At 42.1% G+C, this 23,226-nt stretch overlaps 1 non-coding gene across 1 annotated transcript; it reads right to left on the bottom strand.

Annotated features, from left to right (window-relative positions):
* Nucleotides 1–9,239: 9,239 nt before the first annotated feature.
* On the bottom strand, nt 9,240–9,311 carry trnam-cau (transfer RNA methionine (anticodon CAU)). The gene has a single exon. It is a non-coding gene; the product is annotated as a tRNA-Met (tRNA).
* Nucleotides 9,312–23,226: the final 13,915 nt, after the last annotated feature.

Genomic DNA, 23,226 nt, shown 5'->3' with positions numbered 1-23,226 from the left:
CCACTTCCAAATGGTTTAGTATGGCCCAATAACACGTTGGTAGGGTTAGTAACACATTTGAATTGAAATTGACAGATATCAACATTTCCTGTTTTTATGCCTGCAAAATGCTTTTTCAGAGCGCTATCACTTTTCGACCATAAACGTGTTTTTGACCTTACATTGTTGATTTCGCCCAAAACTAATGTATTCCACTTCCAAATGGTTTACAATGGCCCAATAGCCCTTTGGTAAGCTTAGTAACACGTTTGAATTGAAATTGACAGAGATATCAACATTTCTTGTTTTTATGCCTGCAAGATGCTTTTCAGAGCGCTAGAATCACTTTTCAACCAACAATGTGTTTTCACATAACAATGTTGATTTCGCTCAAAACTAATGTATTCCACTTCCAAATGGTTTAGTATGGCCCAATAACCCTTTGGTAAGCTTAGTAACACGTTTGAATTGAAATTGACAGAGATATCAAAATGTCTTGTTTTAATGCCTGCAAAATGCTTTTCAGAGCGCTAGAATCACTTTTCAACCAACAATGTTTTTTTCACCTTACATTGTTGATTTCGCTCAAAACTGATGTATTCCACTTCCAAATGGTTTAGTATGGCCCAATAACCCTTTGGTAAGCTTAGTAACACGTTTGAATTGAAATTGACAGAGATATCAACATTTCTTGTTTTTATGCCTGCAAAATGCTTTTCAGAGCGCTAGAATCACTTTTCAACCAACAATGTTTTTTTCACCTTACATTGTTGATTTCGCTCAAAACTAATGTATTCCACTTCCAAATGGTTTAGTATGGCCCAATAACCCTTTGGTAAGCTTAGTAACACGTTTGAATTGAAATTGACAGAGATATCAAAATGTCTTGTTTTAATGCCTGCAAAATGCTTTTCAGAGCGCTAGAATCACTTTTCGACCATAAACGTGTTTTTGAACTTACATTGTTGATTTCGCTCAAAACAAATGTATTCCACTTCCAAATGGTTTACTATGGCCCAATAACCCTTTGGTAAGCTTAGTAACACGTTTGAATTGAAATTGACAGATATCAACATTTCTGGTTTTTATGCCTGCAAAATGCTTTTTCAGAGCGCTAGAATAACTTTTCGACCATAAACGTGCTTTTGACCTTACTTTGTTGATTTCGCTCAAAACTAATGTATTCCACTTCCAAATGGTTTAGAATGGCCCAATAACCCTTTGGTAAGTGTGAGCAGAGTGACCAGAAAGGTGAAAACACGGTAAAGTAGGGGAGGAAGCAATACGTGTTTGACAATTGGGCACTGATGGGATGTAATTAGGATGTCTATAAATACACCTGGGCTTCCATGACGTGGGATCTCTTTGGGGCTTTCGAGAGCAGGGAACTCAGAACGCTGGGGCTGTAGAGCGACGTCTGGTGTCTGTCTTAATTTAAACTACATCGTGACTCAAGGTAATGTAGTGTCTTCACCCTTTCCCCAATTCATTCTTGCATGGCTGGATTGACAATGTGATCGGTGGTGTCTGCGTGTATTGATCCTCGCAGCCTGTGACAGGCGTTGGCCGCAGCTGGGGGATCGGAGACGTTTGCTGCAGCCGGGGAATCAGAGCGATCGGCGGGCGTGCAGCGGGGATAAGGGGGAACGGCAGACACGCACCGACCCTTGACTCCAGCTCCAGCGTGTGGCCACTGTTTTCTTCTCTCCCTCTCTATAGTTTACGTGTGTGCGCGTGCGCATACCGGCGAGTGGGAATATGTTGGTGCGCGTGAGTGACTGTGGCCGCATACCGGCGGGTTGGTACGTGTGAAGGACCGTGTCCGTAGGAGAATATAGGGATAAGGTGGGGTTATTTATTGGGCAAGTACAATTGGGTGGGATGGGCAGTTAGGCTCTGGTCTCTTTATTCGATAGGCTGTATTTGTGGTCCCTTGTGTTTGGTTTGTAGAGTAATACTGTTTTGGAGTGTTTTGCTTTGCTTGCTTGTTTGGTTTGTTACCTTCTTTTCTTTATTTTATGAGTGCTGTGATTTGCATTGACCATAGGCTACAGTTCTATTATTGTGAGGCTAGTGGTCCCCTGTTCTGTCAACTATCAAATTGTGCATGTCTTATACTTCCCTTATCATCCTGTGTGCCTGTGGGCTTTACTTTTAAAACCAAAAGAACCAAGAAATAAATAATTTTGTACTATATCACCTGTGCCGATACAATCCTTCGATACCAGCGGGGAGGTAGATTTCTTGGGTTGGGGTGCCTCTGAACATACAGGGGCTGGTGTTGTCTATACTAGGTAGCAAGGGTCACATAAGCTTAGTAACACGTTTGAATTGAAATTGACAGACATCAACATTTCTTGTTTTTATGACTGCAAAATGCTTTTCAGAGCGCTAGAATCACTTTTCAACCAACAATGTGTTTTTCACCTTACATTGTTGATTTCGCTCAAAACGAATGTTTTCCACTTCCAAATGGTTTAGTATGGCCCAATAACGCTTTGGTAAGCTTAGTAACACGTTTGAATTGAAATTGACAGATATCAACATTTCTTGTTTTTATGCCTGCAAAATGCTCTTCAAAACGCTAGAATCACTTTTCAACCAACAATGTTTTTTTCACTGCATTGTTGATTTCGCTCAAAACGAATGTATTCCACTTCCAAATGGTTTACTATGGCCCAATAACCCTTTAATAAGCTTAGTAACACGTTTGCATCAAAATTGACAGAGATATCAACATTTCTTGTTTTTATGCCTGCAAAATGCTTTTCAGAGCGCTAGAATCACTTTTCAACCAACAATGTGTTTTCACATTACATTGTTGATTTCACTCAAAACTAATGTATTCCACTTCCAAATGGTTTAGTATGGCCCAATATGTTGGGCCATACTAAACCCAACATATTGGGCCATACTAATGGCCCAATATGGCCATTAGTATTGGCCATATTGGGTAATATGTTTCTCTCTGTTTTGTTTGTTTAAAAAAAAAAAAAACAGACAGGATTTGTTAATTGCATATGCCATCTAGAAGTCGCCCGGACACTGTCAATCCTTTCCGTGTCCGGGCCTTTGGTAAGCTTAGTAACACGTTTGAATTGAAATTGACAGATATCAACATTTCCTGTTTTTATGCCTGCAAAATGCTTTTCAGAGAGCTAGAATCACTTCTCAACCAACAATGTGTTTTTCACCTTGCATTGTTGATTTCGCTCAAAACGGATGTTTTCCACTTCCAAATGGTTTAGTATGGCCCAATAACACGTTGGTAGGGTTAGTAACACATTTGAATTGAAATTGACAGATATCAACATTTCATGTTTTTATGCCTGCAAAATGCTCTTTCAGAGCGCTATCACTTTTCGACCATAAACGTGTTTTTGACCTTACATTGTTGATTTCGCCCAAAACTAATGTATTCCACTTCCAAATGGTTTACAATGGCCCAATAGCCCTTTGGTAAGCTTAGTAACACGTTTGAATCGAAATTGACAGAGATATCAACATTTCTTGTTTTTATGCCTGCAAAATGCTTTTCAGAGAGCTAGAATCACTTCTCAACCAACAATGTGTTTTTCACCTTGCATTGTTGATTTCGCTCAAAACGGATGTTTTCCACTTCCAAATGGTTTAGTATGGCCCAATAACACGTTGGTAGGGTTAGTAACACATTTGAATTGAAATTGACAGATATCAACATTTCATGTTTTTATGCCTGCAAAATGCTCTTTCAGAGCGCTATCACTTTTCGACCATAAACGTGTTTTTGACCTTACATTGTTGATTTCGCCCAAAACTAATGTATTCCACTTCCAAATGGTTTACAATGGCCCAATAGCCCTTTGGTAAGCTTAGTAACACGTTTGAATCGAAATTGACAGAGATATCAACATTTCTTGTTTTTATGCCTGCAAAATGCTTTTCAGAGCGCTAGAATCACTTTTCAACCAACAATGTTTTTTTCACCTTACATTGTTGATTTCGCTCAAAACTTATGTATTCCACTTCCAAATGGTTTAGTATGGCCCAATAACCCTTTGGTAAGCTTAGTAACACGTTTGAATTGAAATTGACAGAGATATCAAAATGTCTTGTTTTAATGCCTGCAAAATGCTTTTCAGAGCGCTAGAATCACTTTTCGACCATAAACGTGTTTTTGAACTTACATTGTTGATTTCGCTCAAAACGAATGTATTCCACTTCCAAATGGTTTACTATGGCCCAATAACCCTTTGGTAAGCTTAGTAACACGTTTGAATTGAAATTGACAGAGATATCAAAATGTCTTGTTTTAATGCCTGCAAAATGCTTTTCAGAGCGCTAGAATCACTTTTCGACCATAAACGTGTTTTTGAACTTACATTGTTGATTTCGCTCAAAACGAATGTATTCCACTTCCAAATGGTTTACTATGGCCCAATAACCCTTTGGTAAGCTTAGTAACATGTTTGAATTGAAATTGACAGATATCAACATTTCTTGTTTTTATGCCTGCAAAATGCTTTTCAGAGCGCTAGAATCACTTTTCAACCAACAATGTGTATTCACATTACATTGTTGATTTCACTCAAAACTAATGTATTCCACTTCCAAATGGTGGAGTATGGCCCTATAACCCTGTGGTGAGCTTAGTAACACGTTTGCATTGAAATTGACAGAGATATCAACATTTCTTGTTTATGAGCTCAAATTCCTTTTCAGAGGGTTAGAATCACTTCTTGATCACTTCCAAATGGTGGAGTTGGCCCTATAACCCTAAGGTGAGCTTAGTAACACGTTTGCATTGAAATTGACAGAGATATCAACATTTCTTGTTTTTATGTGCGCAAAGTGCTTTTCAGAGCGTTGGAATCACTTTTTGGCCAACAATGTGTTGACTTTACATTGTTGCTTTTGCTCTAAACTACTTCCAAATGGTGAAGTATGGCCCTACAACCCTATGGTGAGCTTAGGAAAACGTTTGCATTGAAATTGACAGACATCAACATTTCTTGTTTTTATGACTGCAAAATGCTTTTCAGAGCGCTAGAATCACTTTTCAACCAACAATGTGTTTTTCACCTTACATTGTTGATTTCGCTCAAAACGAATGTTTTCCACTTCCAAATGGTTTAGTATGGCCCAATAACGCTTTGGTAAGCTTAGTAACACGTTTGAATTGAAATTGACAGATATCAACATTTCTTGTTTTTATGCCTGCAAAATGCTTTTCAGAGCGCTAGAATCACTTTTCAACCAACAATGTTTTTTTCACCTTACATTGTTGATTTCGCTCAAAACTAATGTATTCCACTTCCAAATGGTTTAGTATGGCCCAATAACCCTTTGGTAAGCTTAGTAACACGTTTGAATTGAAATTGACAGTGATATCAAAATGTCTTGTTTTAATGCCTGCAAAATGCTTTTCAGATCGCTAGAATCACTTTTCGACCATAAACGTGTTTTTGAACTTACATTGTTGATTTCGCTCAAAACGAATGTATTCCACTTCCAAATGGTTTACTATGGCCCAATAACCCTGTGGTGAGCTTAGTAACACGTTTGCATTGAAATTGACAGAGATATCAACATTTCTTGTTTTTATGTGCGCAAAGTGCTTTTCAGAGCGTTGGAATCACTTTTTGGCCAACAATGTGTTGACTTTACATTGTTGCTTTTGCTCTAAACTACTTCCAAATGGTGAAGTATGGCCCTACAACCCTATGGTGAGCTTAGGAAAACGTTTGCATTGAAATTGACAGACATCAACATTTCTTGTTTTTATGACTGCAAAATGCTTTTCAGAGCGCTAGAATCACTTTTCAACCAACAATGTGTTTTTCACCTTACATTGTTGATTTCGCTCAAAACGAATGTTTTCCACTTCCAAATGGTTTAGTATGGCCCAATAACGCTTTGGTAAGCTTAGTAACACGTTTGAATTGAAATTGACAGTGATATCAAAATGTCTTGTTTTAATGCCTGCAAAATGCTTTTCAGATCGCTAGAATCACTTTTCGACCATAAACGTGTTTTTGAACTTACATTGTTGATTTCGCTCAAAACGAATGTATTCCACTTCCAAATGGTTTACTATGGCCCAATAACCCTTTGGTAAGCTTAGTAACACGTTTGAATTGAAATTGACAGATATCAACATTTCTTGTTTTTATGCCTGCAAAATGCTTTTCAGAGCGCTAGAATCACTTTTCGACCATAAACGTGTTTTTGAACTTACATTTTTGATTTCACTCAAAACGAATGTATTCCACTTCCAAATGGTTTACTATGGCCCAATAACCCTGTGGTGAGCTTAGTAACACGTTTGCATTGAAATTGACAGAGATATCAACATTTCTTGTTTATGAGCTCAAATTCCTTTTCAGAGGGTTAGAATCACTTTTTGATCACTTCCAAATGGTGGAGTTGGCCCTATAACCCTAAGGTGAGCTTAGTAACACGTTTGCATTGAAATTGACAGAGATATCAACATTTCTTGTTTTTATGTGCGCAAAGTGCTTTTCAGAGCGTTGGAATCACTTTTTGGCCAACAATGTGTTGACTTTACATTGTTGCTTTTGCTCTAAACTACTTCCAAATGGTGAAGTATGGCCCTACAACCCTATGGTGAGCTTAGGAAAACGTTTGCATTGAAATTGACAGACATCAACATTTCTTGTTTTTATGACTGCAAAATGCTTTTCAGAGCGCTAGAATCACTTTTCAACCAACAATGTGTTTTTCACCTTACATTGTTGATTTTGCTCAAAACGAATGTTTTCCACTTCCAAATGGTTTAGTATGGCCCAATAACGCTTTGGTAAGCTTAGTAACACGTTTGAATTGAAATTGACAGTGATATCAAAATGTCTTGTTTTAATGCCTGCAAAATGCTTTTCAGATCGCTAGAATCACTTTTCGACCATAAACGTGTTTTTGAACTTACATTGTTGATTTCGCTCAAAACGAATGTATTCCACTTCCAAATGGTTTACTATGGCCCAATAACCCTTTGGTAAGCTTAGTAACACGTTTGAATTGAAATTGACAGATATCAACATTTCTTGTTTTTATGCCTGCAAAATGCTTTTCAGAGCGCTAGAATCACTTTTCAACCAACAATGTGTTTTTCACCTTACATTGTTGATTTCACTCAAAACTAATGTATTCCACTTCCAAATGGTGGAGTATGGCCCTATAACCCTGTGGTGAGCTTAGTAACACGTTTGCATTGAAATTGACAGAGATATCAACATTTCTTGTTTATGAGCTCAAATTCCTTTTCAGAGGGTTAGAATCACTTTTTGATCACTTCCAAATGGTGGAGTTGGCCCTATAACCCTAAGGTGAGCTTAGTAACACGTTTGCATTGAAATTGACAGAGATATCAACATTTCTTGTTTTTATGTGCGCAAAGTGCTTTTCAGAGCGTTGGAATCACTTTTTGGCCAACAATGTGTTGACTTTACATTGTTGCTTTTGCTCTAAACTACTTCCAAATGGTGAAGTATGGCCCTACAACCCTATGGTGAGCTTAGGAAAACGTTTGCATTGAAATTGACAGACATCAACATTTCTTGTTTTTATGCCTGCAAGATGCTTTTCAGAGCGCTAGAATCACTTTTCAACCAACAATGTGTTTTTCACATTACATTGTTGATTTCGCTCAAAACGAATGTTTTCCACTTCCAAATGGTTTAGTATGGCCCAATAACGCTTTGGTAAGCTTAGTAACACGTTTGAATTGAAATTGACAGATATCAACATTTCTTGTTTTTATGCATGCAAAATGCTCTTCAAATTGCTAGAATCACTTTTCAACCAACAATGTTTTTTTCACCTTGCATTGTTGATTTCGCTCAAAACGAATGTATTCCACTTCCAAATGGTTTACTATGGCCCAATAACCCTTTGATAAGCTTAGTAACACGTTTGCATCAAAATTGACAGAGATACCAACATTTCTTGTTTTTATGCCTGCAAAATGCTTTTCAGAGCGCTAGAATCACTTTTCAACCAACAATGTGTTTTCACATTACATTGTTGATTTCACTCAAAACTAATGCATTCCACTTCCAAATGGTTTAGTACGGCCCAACAACCCTTTGGTATGCTTAGTAACACGTTTGAATGGAATTTGACAGGGATATCAACATTTCTTGTTTTTATGCCTGCAAAATGCTTTTCAGAGCGCTAGAATCACTTTTCAACCAACAATGTGTTGTTTACTTTACATTGTTGCTTTTGCTCAAAACTACTTCCAAATGGTGGAGTATGGCCCTATAACCCTGTGGTGAGCTTAGTAACACGTTTGCATTGAAATTGACAGAGATATCAACATTTCTTGTTTATGAGCTCAAATTCCTTTTCAGAGGGTTAGAATCACTTTTTGATCACTTCCAAATGGTGGAGTTGGCCCTATAACCCAATACGTTTGCATTGAAATTGACAGAGATATCAACATTTCTTGTTTTTATGAGCGCAAAGTGCTTTTCAGAGCGCACGTACTGCAGCACAGGATTCTTGAATCTGAATTGAATATAGCAACTGAATATAGCAGAGGATGGTTTCGATCCATCGATCTCTGGGTTATGGGCCCAGCACGCTTCCGCTGCGCCACTCTGCTTATGTTATAAAAAATATAAAGTCAACATCTAAACCCTGGCTCTTTGCGCATTGTTATCTTTTGTGGTAAGCATCTTTAAATTGCCATCACGGCTTCTGATGTGGGCAAGTACGTGTCGGGTAGTCCACACGTACTGCAGCAAGGGATTCTTGATTCAGATTGTAAATGCTATTCATTTTAAGACTGAATCACTGAAAAGATCTGAATATAGCAGAGGATGGTTTCGATCCATCGACCTCTGGGGTATGGGCCCAGCATGCTTCCGCTGCGCCGCTCTGCTTCAAATCCCCACAGACGGGTCTCGAACCCACAATCCCTGGCTTAGGAGGCCAATGCCTTATCCATTAGACCACTGGGGCGCACGTGAGATTATAAAATGAGACTAGAACAAAGAAATGAACGACCAACCAAGCACTAGCAAGGTCTGAAATACATGAGAATAAGGTATAGGTATACTCGTTCTTTATTTTTCAATCCACCCCAGTCTCGCTACCAATCCCACGCTCAATCATCTTCGCAACGGATATTTGTTTTAAAACGATCGCTATGTATCACTAATATTGTGAGTAGAACACTTCATGCTATCTATTGAGGCTAGACTAAATATGTAATTGCAATTCTTTTCATTGATTGATGCAATTTTAGGTATTCCTACTAGCAGAGGATGGTTTCGATCCATCGACCTCTGGGTTATGGGCCCAGCACGCTTCCGCTGCGCCACTCTGCTTCAAATCACCCCAGACGGGACTCGAACCCACAATCCCTGGCTTAGGAGGCCAGTGACTTATTAGGCCACTGGGGCACACATGAGTTTACAACATGAGACTAGAACAAAGAAATGAACGACCAACCAAGCACTAGCAAGGTCTGAAATACATGAGAATAAGGTATGGGTTACTCGTTCTTTATTTTTCAATCCACCCCAGTCACGCTACCAATCCCATGCTCAAACATCTTCGTAACGGATATTTGTTTTAAAACGATCGCTATGTATCACTAATATTGTGAGTAGAACACTTCATGCTATCTATTGAGGCTAGACTAAATATGTAATTGCAATTCTTTTCATTGATTAATGCAATTTTAGGTATTCCTACTAGCAGAGGATGGTTTCGATCCATCGACCTCTGGGTTATGGGCCCAGCACACTTCCGCTGCAGTTACAACATATAGATGCATCATCTAAACCCTAGCTCAATGCACATTGTTATTTTTTATGGTAAACAATTTTAAATTGCCATCACGGCATCTGATGTGGGCAATACGTGTTGGGTAGTCCACACGGACTGCAGCAAGGGATTCTTGATTCTGATTTTAAATGCTATTCATTTAAAGACTGAAACATTGAAAATAACTGATTATAGCAGAGGATGGTTTCGATCCATCGAACTCTGGGTTATGGGCCCAGCACGCTTCCGCTGCGCCACTCTGCTTCAAATCACCCCAGACGGGACTCGAACCCACAATCCCTGGCTTAGGAGGCCAGTGCCTCCTAAACCACGGATTTTTCAATCCACCCCAGTCTCGCTACTAATCCCACGGTTCTTTGGAGCAGCAGCAGAGAGACGTCATGTTTCCCGAAGCTCCGCTAGGCATTGGAAAAAACTACTTAATTCATCGTTCAGATCTACTTTATCTTATTTTATTTCATGATCATAATACCCAACAGTATATAGTTTGTTTTCGTCGTCCTCCATCGCTCGATTCAACAATACATTTTGGCACTTTTTACTCCCGGATCAGACCGCAGAAAAAGCCTTGGACTTTCCTATCGCCAACATGTCTCTGTACTCGGATATCTCAGGCACGGAGACTGGGAAATGCACAGACTGCACCAAACTGCGAGAGACGGTGGCTTTAATGGAAACGAGACTAGCAGCATTAGAAAAATGCTGTATCTGAGCTCACTCAGATACAGCAAGATGATCAAAGCTACACTGTATCCTTCCCGAAGCTGGACAAGAGAGAGACAGTTCCAGCTGCGTTTCACTGGCACAGAGTTGGCGCTAAGCCAAAACAACATACCAAAGTGAATCAACAAGATCACTCAACGCCAAATGCTAAACTACCCAAAGCTAAAGTTATCAGCCGGATTAGCCCGTCACTGAAATTAACCCTGCCACTGAAGAACCGGTTCCTGCCACTTCAAGAGTCCACGTACGAGCCTGCCACCCCATGCACCCCTGAGCCCCGAGATGCATCCGGACGGACAGTGCGGACAGAGACGGAACATGAACCAGTCGCCATGGAGGCGAGCCGCGCATGCCTCGGCCACCTGTGCACCCCTGACCCCTGAAATGTGTCCGGACAGACGGTACGGACAGACATGGAACAACCAGCCGCCACGGAGGCGGGCTGCCACCGTCCAACAAGGGCCCATCTCAGATGAAGCAAATGAACCAGAAATCCTGATTATAGGAGACTCAACCATCAAGGATATAACCGGTAAGAAGATCAAAACATGCAACTTCCCATATGGAATGGTTAGTGATATCAACCATAAACTAGCCAAAATCATATTGGAAAACCCCAAAATCTCACAGATTATTTTGCATGCAGGATTTAATGATATTCAAAGAGAATAGTGAGAACTTCTGAAGAGGGATTACACTGATCTATTGGATACACTGGACAAAATACACATCAACTCATTCATCAGTGGACCCATACCAGCAGTTGACAGGGGAGATTCAGTCGTCTACTTGCACTGAATACATGGCTTTCCAGAGTCTGCAATGAAAGAGGAAGGGACTTTATTGACAATTTCAACTTATTCTGGGGGCGCATATATCTTTTCAGAGCAGATGGCCTACACCCAAACAGGTTAGGCTCAAAACTGTTGAGGGACAATCTTCTCTTCTCGCTTTGCGCACAGGCCACAATCTTGCCATGGTCTGACGCACAGGCCACAATCAGAGCACAGGTTGAGAAGAAGCGAGACTCCAGCCTCCCCCACACATCTACTCTGCCACTATCTGACACACAGATAGCAGACAGCCCACAGACCTTGAAGAGAGACAACAGCCCGCCCGACGCCATCAACACTGTGCCTTCCCCAATCGCTGATGCTGGCTTGACGAGGAACGGCCACCCCCCTCCTCTGCATTACAGACCAAAGACCTTGAAGAGAGACAACAGCCTGCCCGACACCATGGACACCGTGCCCTCCCCCATCGCCAATGCTGGCTTGGCGAGGAACGGCCACCTCCTCATCTCTCCCATAGCCACAACAACTCCCCCAGATAGCAAGCACCCGTTGGCCCAACTGCGGCATTGGTTGGCGACTGGTTGGAAAGGTTGGCGGTGGAATTCCAACGTCGGGCCACCCTCATGCCAACCTCGGCTTCCGCAGCCGCAAGTGTTGGCGTACGGTTGGAAAGCCGAAGTAAAAAATCACGAGTTAGAAGATTAAAAAAAAAAGTCACAGGCTGATCAATTCCTATACATTTTAACTCAGCGGTGTCGAATTAAACATTTCCCTTTACTATTTAGTCGGTCTGAATGTATTTTTTAATTCCCGACTTCCAACGTCAAAACATTGTCGGGCCATCGTTGGCCCAACACCAAGCTTTGGCGTCAAACCACCCTCGGGCCATCGTTGGTCCAACCTCAAGCAGCAGCAAGCGTTGGCGTTTGGTCAGAAAGCCGACGTGAAAAATCAAGAGTTAGACATTCAAAACCTTGTACCCACATATTCACTGGAGTCTGCTGCATCTTCTGGCATAGGCCACGCCCATTTGCGTCCATAATTTTTTTTCGCAAAATCGCGGAAACCGCTAAACTGTTTTTTCGCTACTCCTCCCACATTCCTTGACCAATCAACACCAAACTTTGCACACGACGTCTTCAGACGCACACGAAAAGAAAAACTCAAACACTTTTTTGATCCGACCGATTTCGATTACGAAACGGTAGCATTTTGAATATTTGTTTATTAGCTACGTTTTACGTTGAAAATCAAAAATCCAGAAAAATACCAAAATTAGACATCGGATCAAGTCCAAATTTTACACACATGTTGGTGCTACCCTTAGTGGCGTTCGAAAAAGATTTCGGAAAATTTCGCCATAAGGGGGCGCAATAAACGAGGAAATTGTATATCTTTTACAAAATTTCGCCGCGAAAACGTTACACTGCCTTCTCGCTACTCCTACCACAGTCAAATCCTTTGCATCCACAGGTTCAGGGTAGCGTTTTGAACACATGCTTCACTTTGTGCCGGCGAAACGCACATTTCTTGTCGCGTTGTGCCGGCGAAATGCACACTTCTTGGACCCCTGCATAACTGCTTGCAGTTCTAGTTAGGGGTCCAAGCCAACAGGTTGGATCCCTATTGTTTTTGTAAGGATTTTTATACTTCCCGCGGTGAAAGTGATACCACAGCCCAAACCGTAAATGGTGCACACGCGCCAATTGCATGACTAGAACCAGAATCGGCACCGCTACTCAGATAACCAAATCCAGACGCGCCGGCCACTAGGTGGCGCTATACCAAGGAAAGACGCGTTTGGGGCTATAACTCCCACACCGAACCTTCCACAGTCAAATCCTTTGTATCCACCGGTTCAGGGTAGCGTTTTGAACACATGCTTCGCGTTGTGCCGGCGAAACGCACATTTCCTGTCGCGTTGTGCCGGCGAAATGCACACTTCTTGGACCCCTGCATAACTGCTTGCAGTTCTAGTTAGGGGTCCAAGCCAACAGGTTGGATCCCTATTGTTTTTGTAAGGATTATTAGGGGTCCAAGCCAACAGGTTGGATCCCTATTGTTTTTGTAAGGATTTTTCTTATTATTAGGGGTCCAAGCCAACAGGTTGGATCCCTATTGTAAGGATTATTATTAGGGGTCCAAGCCAACAGGTTGGATCCCTATTGTTTTTGTAAGGATTTTTATTATTATTATTATTATTATTATTATTTCCCTCTAGAAGTGGGCCCACAGCCCAAACCGTAAATGGTGCCGACACGCCAATTGCATGACTAGATCCAGGTCCGTGAACATTACGCAGACCACAAAAATACAGACACGCCGGCCACTAGGTGGCGCTATACCAAGGGAAAACGCGTTTGGGGCTATAACTCCCACACCGAACCTCCCACAGTCCAAAAACTTGTACACACATATTCACTGGAGTCTGCTGCAACTTTTGGCATAGGCCACGCCCATTTGCGTCCATAATTTTTTTTCGCAAAATCGCGAAAACCGCAAAACTGTATTTTCCCTACTCCTCCCACATTTCTTGACCAATCGACACCAAACTTTGCACACGGCATCTTCAGACGCACACGCATAGAATTGGTAGACACTTTTTTGATCGGACCTTCGACGACGAAACAGTAGCGTTTTGAATATTGGTTTATGAGCTAAATTAGACGTGGAAAATCAAAAATCCAAAGAAATCCAAAATTAGACATCGGAACGAGTCCAAATTTTACAGACATGTTGGTGCTAACCTTAATGTCGTACGATAAAAATTTCGGAAAATTTCGCCATTAGGGGGCGCAATAAACGAGGAAATTGTATATCTTCTACAAAATTTCGCCACGAAAACGCTACACTGACTTCTCGCTACTCCTACCACAGTCAAATCCTTTGTATCCACAGGTTCAGGGTAGCGTTTTGAACACATGCTTCGCGTTGTGCCGGCGAAACGCACATTTCTTGTCGCGTTGTGCCGGCGAAATGCACACTTCTTGTTATACTTCCTTCGTTAGAAGTGGTACTACAGCCCAAACCGTAAATGGTGCACACAAGCCAATTACATGACTAGATCCAGGTCCGTGAGGTGACGGCAGACGACAAAATCCAGACATGCCGGCCACTAGGTGGCGCTATACCAAAGAAAACTTGTTTGGGGCTATAACTCCCACACCGAACCTCCCACAGTCAGAAGAGTTAGACACACAGATTCACTGGAGTCTGCCGCATCTTTTGGCATAAGCCACGCCCATTTGCGTTTAGGAATATTTTTCGCAAAATCGCGAAAACCGCAAAACTGTTTTTTCCCTACTCCTCCCACATTTCTTGACCAATCGACACCAAACTATGCACACGGCATCTTCAGACGCACACGCAAAGATGCATTGATCACTTTTTTGATCCGACCCTCGGCGACAAAACGGTAATGTTTTGAATATTGGTTTATTAGCTACGTTTTACGTCGATACGCAAAAATTCAGAAAATACCAAAATTAGACATCGGATCAAGTCCAAATTTTAGACACATGTCGGTGCTACCCTTAATGGCGTTCAATAAAGAATTCGGAATATTTCGCCATTAGGGGGCGCAATAAACGAGGAAATTGTATATCTTCTAATTGGCCAAAGGAATGTTCTTCAAACTCAAGGGAAACCATCAAGGGGCAAACCCGAGTCTATATAGAAAATATGGCCAAGAATTATCAATGTGGGCGGGAGTTATTTGGCAAAGGAAAATTGTCTTTGGAAAATGTCGCCACAGGGCGGCGCCAAAAAACGACGACATTGTCTATCTCCTATTTGGCCAATGTTCTGAAAACGCGTTTTAGGCTATAACTCCCACACCGAAGCTCCCACAGTCAAAACCTTTATATCCACATGTTGTTCACGGTAGCGTTTTGAATACTTGCTTCGTGTTGTGCCGGCGAAACACACATTTCTTGTCGCGTTGTGCCGGCGAAATGCACACTTCTTGGACCCCTGCATAACTGCTTGCAGTTCTAGTTAGGGGTCCAAGCCAACAGGTTGGATCCCTATTGTTTTTGTAAGGATTTTTCTTCCTATTATTTTTATACTTACCCCCCTAAAAGTGGTACCACAGCCCAAACCGTAAATGGTGCACACACGCCAATTACATGACCAGATCCAAATCTCTTCGGACTACGCAGACGACCAAATCCAGACATGCCGGCCACTAGGTGGCGCTATACCAAGGAATACGCGTTTGGGGCTATAACTCCCACACCGAACCTTCCACAGTCAAAAACTTGTACCCACATATTCACTGGAGTCTGCTGCATCTTTTGACATAGGCCACGCCCATTTGCGTCTATAATTTTTTTTCGCAAAATCGCGAAAACCACAAAACTGTTTTTTCCCTACTCCTCCCACATTTCTTGACCAATCGACACCAAACTTTGCACACGACATCGTCAGACGAACACGAAAAGAAAAACTCAAACACTTTTTGATCCGACCTTCGTCGACGAAACGGTATCGTTTTTAATATTTGTTTATTAGCTAAATTAGACGTGAAATATCCAAAATCCAAAAAAAAACAAAATTACACATCGGATCGAGCCCAAATTTAACACACATGTTAGCGCCACCCTTAACGACGTTCGAATAAAAATTCGGAAAATTACGCCCAAAGGGGGCGCTATAAACGAGGAAATTGTATATCTTCTAATTGGCCAAAGGAATGTTCTTCAAACTCAAGGGAAACCTTCAAGGGGCAAACCCGAGTCTATATAGAAAATATGGCCAAGAACTATTAATGTGGGCGGGAGTTATTTGGCAAAGGAAAATTGTCTTTGGAAAATTTCGCCACAGGGCGGCGCCAAAAAACGACGACATTTTCTATCTCCTATTTGGCCAATGGAATGTTCTGAAAACGCGTTTTAGGCTATAACTCCCACACCGAAGCTCCCACAGTCAAAACCTTTATATCCACATGTAGTTCACGGTAACGTTTTGAATACTTGCTTCGCGTTGTGCCGGCGAAATGCACATTTCTTGTCGCATTGTGCCGGCGAAATGCACGCTTCTTGGACCCCTGCATAACTGCTTGCAGTTCTAGTTATTATTATTCCCCCCTAGAAGTGGTACCACAGCCCAAACCGTCAATGGTGCACACACGCCAATTGCATGACTAGATCCAGGTACGTGAGTTCTAGGCAGACGACCAAATCCAGACATGCCGGCCACTAGGTGGCGCTATACCAAGGAATACGCGTTTGCGGCTATAACTCCCACACCGAACCTCCCAGAGTCCAAAAACTTGTACACACAGATGCACTGGAGTCTGCTGCATCTTTTGGCATAGGCCACGCCCATTTGCGTCTTGAATTTTTTTTCGCAAAATCGCGAAAACCGCAAAACTGTTTTTTCCCTACTCCTCCCACATTTCTTGACCAATCGACACCAAACTATGCACACGGCATCTTCAGACGCACACGCAAAGATGCATCGATCACTTTTTTGATCCGACCCTCGGCGACAAAACGGTAATGTTTTGAATATTGGTTTATTAGCTACGTTTTACGTCGATACGCAAAAATTCAGAAAATACCAAAATTAGACATCGGATCAAGTCCAAATTTTAGACACATGTCGGTGCTACCCTTAATGGCGTTCAATAAAGAATTCGGAATATTTCGCCATTAGGGGGCGCAATAAACGAGGAAATTGTATATCTTCTAATTGGCCAAAGGAATGTTCTTCAAACTCAAGGGAAACCATCAAGGGGCAAACCCGAGTCTATATAGAAAATATGGCCAAGAATTATTAATGTGGGCGGGAGTTATTTGGCAAAGGAAAATTGTCTTTGGAAAATGTCGCCACAGGGCGGCGCCAAAAAACGACGACATTGTCTATCTCCTATTTGGCCAATGTTCTGAAAACGCGTTTTAGGCTATAACTCCCACACCGAAGCTCCCACAGTCAAAACCTTTATATCCACATGTTGTTCACGGTAGCGTTTTGAATACTTGCTTCGTGTTGTGCCGGCGAAACACACATTTCTTGTCGCGTTGTGCCGGCGAAATGCACACTTCTTGGACCCCTGCATAACTGCTTGCAGTTCTAGTTAGGGGTCCAAGCCAACAGGTTGGATCCCTATTGTTTTTGTAAGGATTTTTCTTTTTATTATTATTAGGGGTCCAAGCCAACAGGTTGGATCCCTATTGTTTTTGTAAGGATTTTTATTATTATACTACCTCCCCGTGAAAGTGGAACTACAGCCCAAACCGTAAATGGTGCACACGCGCCAATTGCATGACTAGATCCAGAATCGGCACCGCTACTCAGATAACAAAATCCAGACACGCCGGTCCCTAGGTGGCGCTATACCAAGGAATACGCGTTTGGGGCTATAACTCCCACATCGAACCTCCCACAGTCCAAAAACTTGTACACAGAGATGCACTGGAGTCTGCTGCATCTTTTGGCATAGGCCACGCCCATTTGCGTCGATAATTTTTTTTTCACAAAATCGCGAAAACCGCAAAACTGTTTTTTCGCTACTCCTCCCACATTTCTTGACCAATCGACACCAAACTTTGCACACGACATCTTCAGACGCACACGCAAAGGAATCGTGAGACAGTTTTTTGATCCGACCTTCGACGACGAAACGGTAGCGTTTTGAATATTGGTTTATGAGCTAAATTAGACGTGGAAAATCAAAAATCCAAGGAAATCCAAAATTAGACATCGGAACGAGTCCAAATTGTACACACATGTTGGTGCCAACCTTAATGTTGTACGATAAAAATTTCGGATAATTACGCCATTAGGGGGCGCAATAAACGAGGAAATTGTATATCTTCTACAAAATTTCGCCGCCAAAACGCTACACTGACTTCTTGCTACTCCTACCACAGTCAAATCCTTTGTATCCACAGGTTCAGGGTAGCGTTTTGAACACATGCTTCGCGTTGTGCCGGCGAAACGCACATTTCTTGTCGCGTTGTGCCGGCGAAATGCACACTTCTTGGACCCCTGCATAACTGCTTGCAGTTCTAGTTATACTTCCTTCCGTAAAAGTTGGCCCACACCCCAAACCGTAAATGGTACCGACACGCGAATTGCATGACTAGATCCAGGTCTGTGATGTGTACGCAGACGACAAAATCCAGCCACGCCGGTCACTAGGTGGCGCTATACCAAGGAATACGCGTTTGCGGGTATAACTCCCACACTGAACCTCCCACAGTCAAAAACTTGTACGCACATATTCACTGGAGTCTGCTGCATCTTTTGGCATAGGCCACGCCCATTTGCGTCCATAATTTTTTTTCGCAAAATTGCGAAAAACGCAAAACTGTTTTTTCCCTACTCCTCCCACATTTCTTGACCAATCGACACCAAACTTTGCACACGACATCTTCAGACGCACACGCAAAGATGCATTGATCACTTTTTGGATCCGACCCTCGACGATAAAACGGTAGCGTTTTGAATATTGGTTTATGAGCTAAAATAGACGTGGAAAATTAAAAATCCAAAAAAATCCAAAATTAGACATCGGATCGAGTCCAAATTGTACACACATGTTGGTGCTAACCTTAATGACGTTCGATAAAAATTTCGGAATATTTCGCCATTAGGGGGCGCAATAAACGAGGAAATTGTATATCTTCTAATTGGCCAAAGGAATGTTCTTCAAACTCAAGGGAAACTATCAAGGGGCAAACCCGAGTCTATATAGAAAATATGTCCAACAATTATTATTATGGGCGGGAGTTATTTGGCAAAGGAAAATTGTCTTTGGAAAATTTCGCCACAGGGCGGCGCCAAAAAAAGACGACATTGTCTATCTCCTATTTGGCCAATGGAATGTTCTGAAAACGCGTTTTAGGCTATAACTCCCACACCGAAGCTCCCACAGTCAAAACCTTTATATCCACATGTTGTTCACGGTAGCGTTTTGAATACTTGCTTCGCGTTGTGCCGGCGAAATGCACATTTCTTGTCGCGTTGTGCCGGCGAAATGCACACTTCTTGGACCCCTGCATAACTGCTTGCAGTTCTAGTTATTATTATACTTCCTTCCGTAAAAGTTGGCCCACACCCCAAACCGTAAATGGTACCGACACGCGAATTGCATGACTAGATCCAGGTCTGTGATGTGTACGCAGACGACAAAATCCAGCCACGCCGGTCACTAGGTGGCGCTATACCAAGGAATACGCGTTTGCGGGTATAACTCCCACACCGAACCTCCCACAGTCAAAAACTTGTACGCACATATTCACTGGAGTCTGCTGCATCTTTTGGCATAGGCCACGCCCATTTGCGTCCATAATTTTTTTTCGCAAAATCGCGAAAACCGTAAAACGGTTTTTTCCCTACTCCTCCCACATTTCTTGACCAATCGACACCAAACTTTTCACACGGCATCTTCAGACGCACACGCAAAGATGCATTGATCACTTTTTGGATCCGACCCTCGACGACAAAACGGTAGCGTTTTGAATATTGGTTTATGAGCTAAAATGGACGTGGAAAATTAAAAATCCAAAAAAAACCAAAATTAGACATCGGATCGAGTCCAAATTGTACACACATGTTGTTGCTAACCTTAATGACGTTCGATAAAAATTTCGGAAAATTTCGCCATTAGGGGGCGCAATAAACGAGGAAATTGTATATCTTCTAATTGGCCAAAGGAATGTTCTTCAAACTCAAGGGAAACTATCAAGGGGCAAACCCGAGTCTATATAGAAAATATGTCCAACAATTATTAATATGGGCGGGAGTTATTTGGCAAAGGAAAATTGTCTTTGGAAAATTTCGCCACAGGGCGGCGCCAAAAAAAGACGACATTGTCTATCTCCTATTTGGCCAATGGAATGTTCTGAAAACGCGTTTTAGGCTATAACTCCCACACCGAAGCTCCCACAGTCAAAACCTTTATATCCACATGTTGTTCACGGTATGGTTTCGAATACTTGCTTCGCGTTGTGCCGGCGAAATGCACATTTCTTGTCGCGTTGTGCCGGCGAAATGCACACTTCTTGGACCCCTGCATAACTGCTTGCAGTTCTAGTTAGGGGTCCAAGCCAACAGGTTGGATCCCTATTGTTTTTGTAAGGATTTTTATTAGGGGTCCAAGCCAACAGGTTGGATCCCTATTGTTTTTGTAAGGATTATTAGGGGTCCAAGCCAACAGGTTGGATCCCTATTGTTTTTGTAAGGATTATTATTATTATTATTAGGGGTCCAAGCCAACAGGTTGGATCCCTATTGTTTTTGTAAGGATTATTATTATTAGGGGTCCAAGCCAACAGGTTGGATCCCTATTGTTTTTGTAAGGATTTTTCTTTTTATTCTTCCCGCCTTGAAAGTGTGTCCACAGCCCAAACCGTAAATGGTGCACACGCGCCAATTACATGACTAGATCCAGGTCCGGCACCGCTACTCAGATAACCAAATCCAGACATGCCGGTCCCTAGGTGGCGCTATACCAAGGGGAAACGCGTTTGGGGCTATAGCTCCCACACCGAACCTCACACAGTCCAAAAACTTGTACACACAGATGCACTGGAGTCTGCTGCATCTTTTAGCATAGGCCACGCCCATTTGCGTCTAGAATTTTTTTTCGCAAAATCGCGAAAACCGCAAAACTGTTTTTTCGCTACTCCTCCCACATTTCTCGCCCGATCAACACCAAACTTTGCACACGACATCGTCAGACGCACACAAAAAATAAAACTCGAACACTTTTTTGATGCGACCTTTGACAACGAAACGGTAGCGTTTTGAATATTGGTTTATTAGCTAAATTAGACGTGGAATATCAAAAATCCAAAGAAATCCAAAATTAGACATCGGATCGAGTCCAAATTTTACACACATGTTGGTGTTAACCTTAACGTCGTTCGATAAAAATTTCGGAAAATTTCGCCATTAGGGGGCGCAATAAACGAGGAAATTGTATATCTTCTACAAAATTTCGCCGCGAAAACGCTACACTGACTTCTCGCTACTCCTACCACAGTCAAATCCTTTGTATCCACAGGTTCAGGGTAGCGTTTTGAACACATGCTTCGCGTTGTGCCGGCGAAATGCACATTTCTTGTCGCGTTGTGCCGGCGAAATGCACACTTCTTGGACCCCTGCATAACTGCTTGCAGTTCTAGTTAGGGGTCCAAGCCAACAGGTTGGATCCCTATTGTTTTTGTAAGGATTATTATTCTTCCCCCCTTGAAAGTGATACTACAGCCCAAACCGTAAATGGTGCACACGCGCCAATTGCATGACTTGATCCAGAATCGGCACCGCTACTCAGATAACAAAATCCAGACACGCCGGCCCCTAGGTGGCGCTATACCAAAGAATACGCGTTTTGGGCTATAACTCCCACACCGAACCTCCCACAGTCAAAAACTTGTACCCACATATTCACTGGAGTCTGCTGCATCTTTTGGCATAGGCCACGCCCATTTGCGTCCATAATTTTTTTTCGCAAAATCGCGAAAACCGCAAAACAGTTTTTTCCCTACTCCTCCCACATTTCTTGACCAATCGACACCAAACTTTGCACACGACATCTTCAGACGCACACGCAAAGAATGCACGAAACACTTTTTTGATGCGACCTTTGACGTCGAAACGGTATTGTTTTGAATATTGGTTTATTAGCTAAATTAGACGTGGAATATCAAAAATCCAAAGAAATCCAAAATTAGACATCGGAACGAGTCCAAATTGTACACACATGTTGGTGCTAACCTTAATGCCGTACGATAAAAATTTCGGAAAATTTCGCCATTAGGGGGCGCCATAAACAAGGAAATTGTATATCTTCTACAAAATTTAGCCGCGAAAACGCTACACTGACTTCTCGCTACTCCTACCACAGTCAAATCCTTTGTATCCACAGGTTCAGGGTAGCGTTTTGAACACATGCTTCGCGTTGTGCCGGCGAAACGCACATTTCTTGTCGCGTTGTGCCGGCGAAATGCACACTTCTTGGACCCCTGCATAACTGCTTGCAGTTCTAGTTATTAGGGGTCCAAGCCAACAGGTTGGATCCCTATTGTTTTTGTAAGGATTTTTCTTCCTATTATTATTAGGGGTCCAAGCCAACAGGTTGGATCCCTATAGTTTTTGTAAGGATTGTTAGGGGTCCAAGCCAACAGGTTGGATCCCTATTGTTTTTGTAAGGATTATTATTATTATTAGGGGTCCAAGCCAACAGGTTGGATCCCTATTGTTTTTGTAAGGATTTTTCTTCCTATTATTATTATTCCCAGCTAGAAGTGGTACCACAGCCCAAACCGTAAATGGTGCCGACACGCCAATTACATGACTAGATCCAGGTCCGTGAGGTGACGGCAGACGACTAAATTCAGACATGCCGGCCACTAGGTGGCGCTATACCAAGGAGAAACACGTTTGGGGCTATAGCTCCCACACCGAACCTCCCACAGTCAAAAACTTGTACCCACATATTCACTGGAGTCTGTTGCATCTTTTGGCATAGGCCACGCCCATTTGCGTCAATAATTTTTTTTCGCAAAATCGCGAAAACCGCTAAACTGTTTTTTCGCTACTCCTCCCACATTCCTTGACCAATCAACACCAAACTTTGCACACGACGTCTTCAAACGCACACGAAAAGAAAAACTCAAACACTTTTTTGATCCGACCTTCGATTACGAAACGGTAGCATTTTGAATATTTGTTTATTAGCTACGTTTTACGACGATACGCAAAAATTCAGAAAATACCAAAATTAGACATCGGATCAAGTCCAAATTTTAGAAACATGTCGGTGCTACCCTTAATGGCGTTCAGTAAAGAATTCGGAATATTTCGTCATTAGGGGGCGCAATAAACGAGGAAATTGTATATCTTCTAATTGGCCAAAGGAATGTTCTTCAAACTCAAGGGAAACCATCAAGGGGCAAACCCGAATCTATATAGAAAATATGGC

The sequence above is a fragment of the Gadus morhua genome, chromosome 6 (assembly GCF_902167405.1).
Source record: "Gadus morhua chromosome 6, gadMor3.0, whole genome shotgun sequence".
NCBI classification, from domain to species: Eukaryota; Metazoa; Chordata; class Actinopteri; order Gadiformes; family Gadidae; genus Gadus; species Gadus morhua.
Note: the sequence above shows the minus strand (reverse complement) of the source record. Positions and strands in the feature narration are given on the sequence as shown.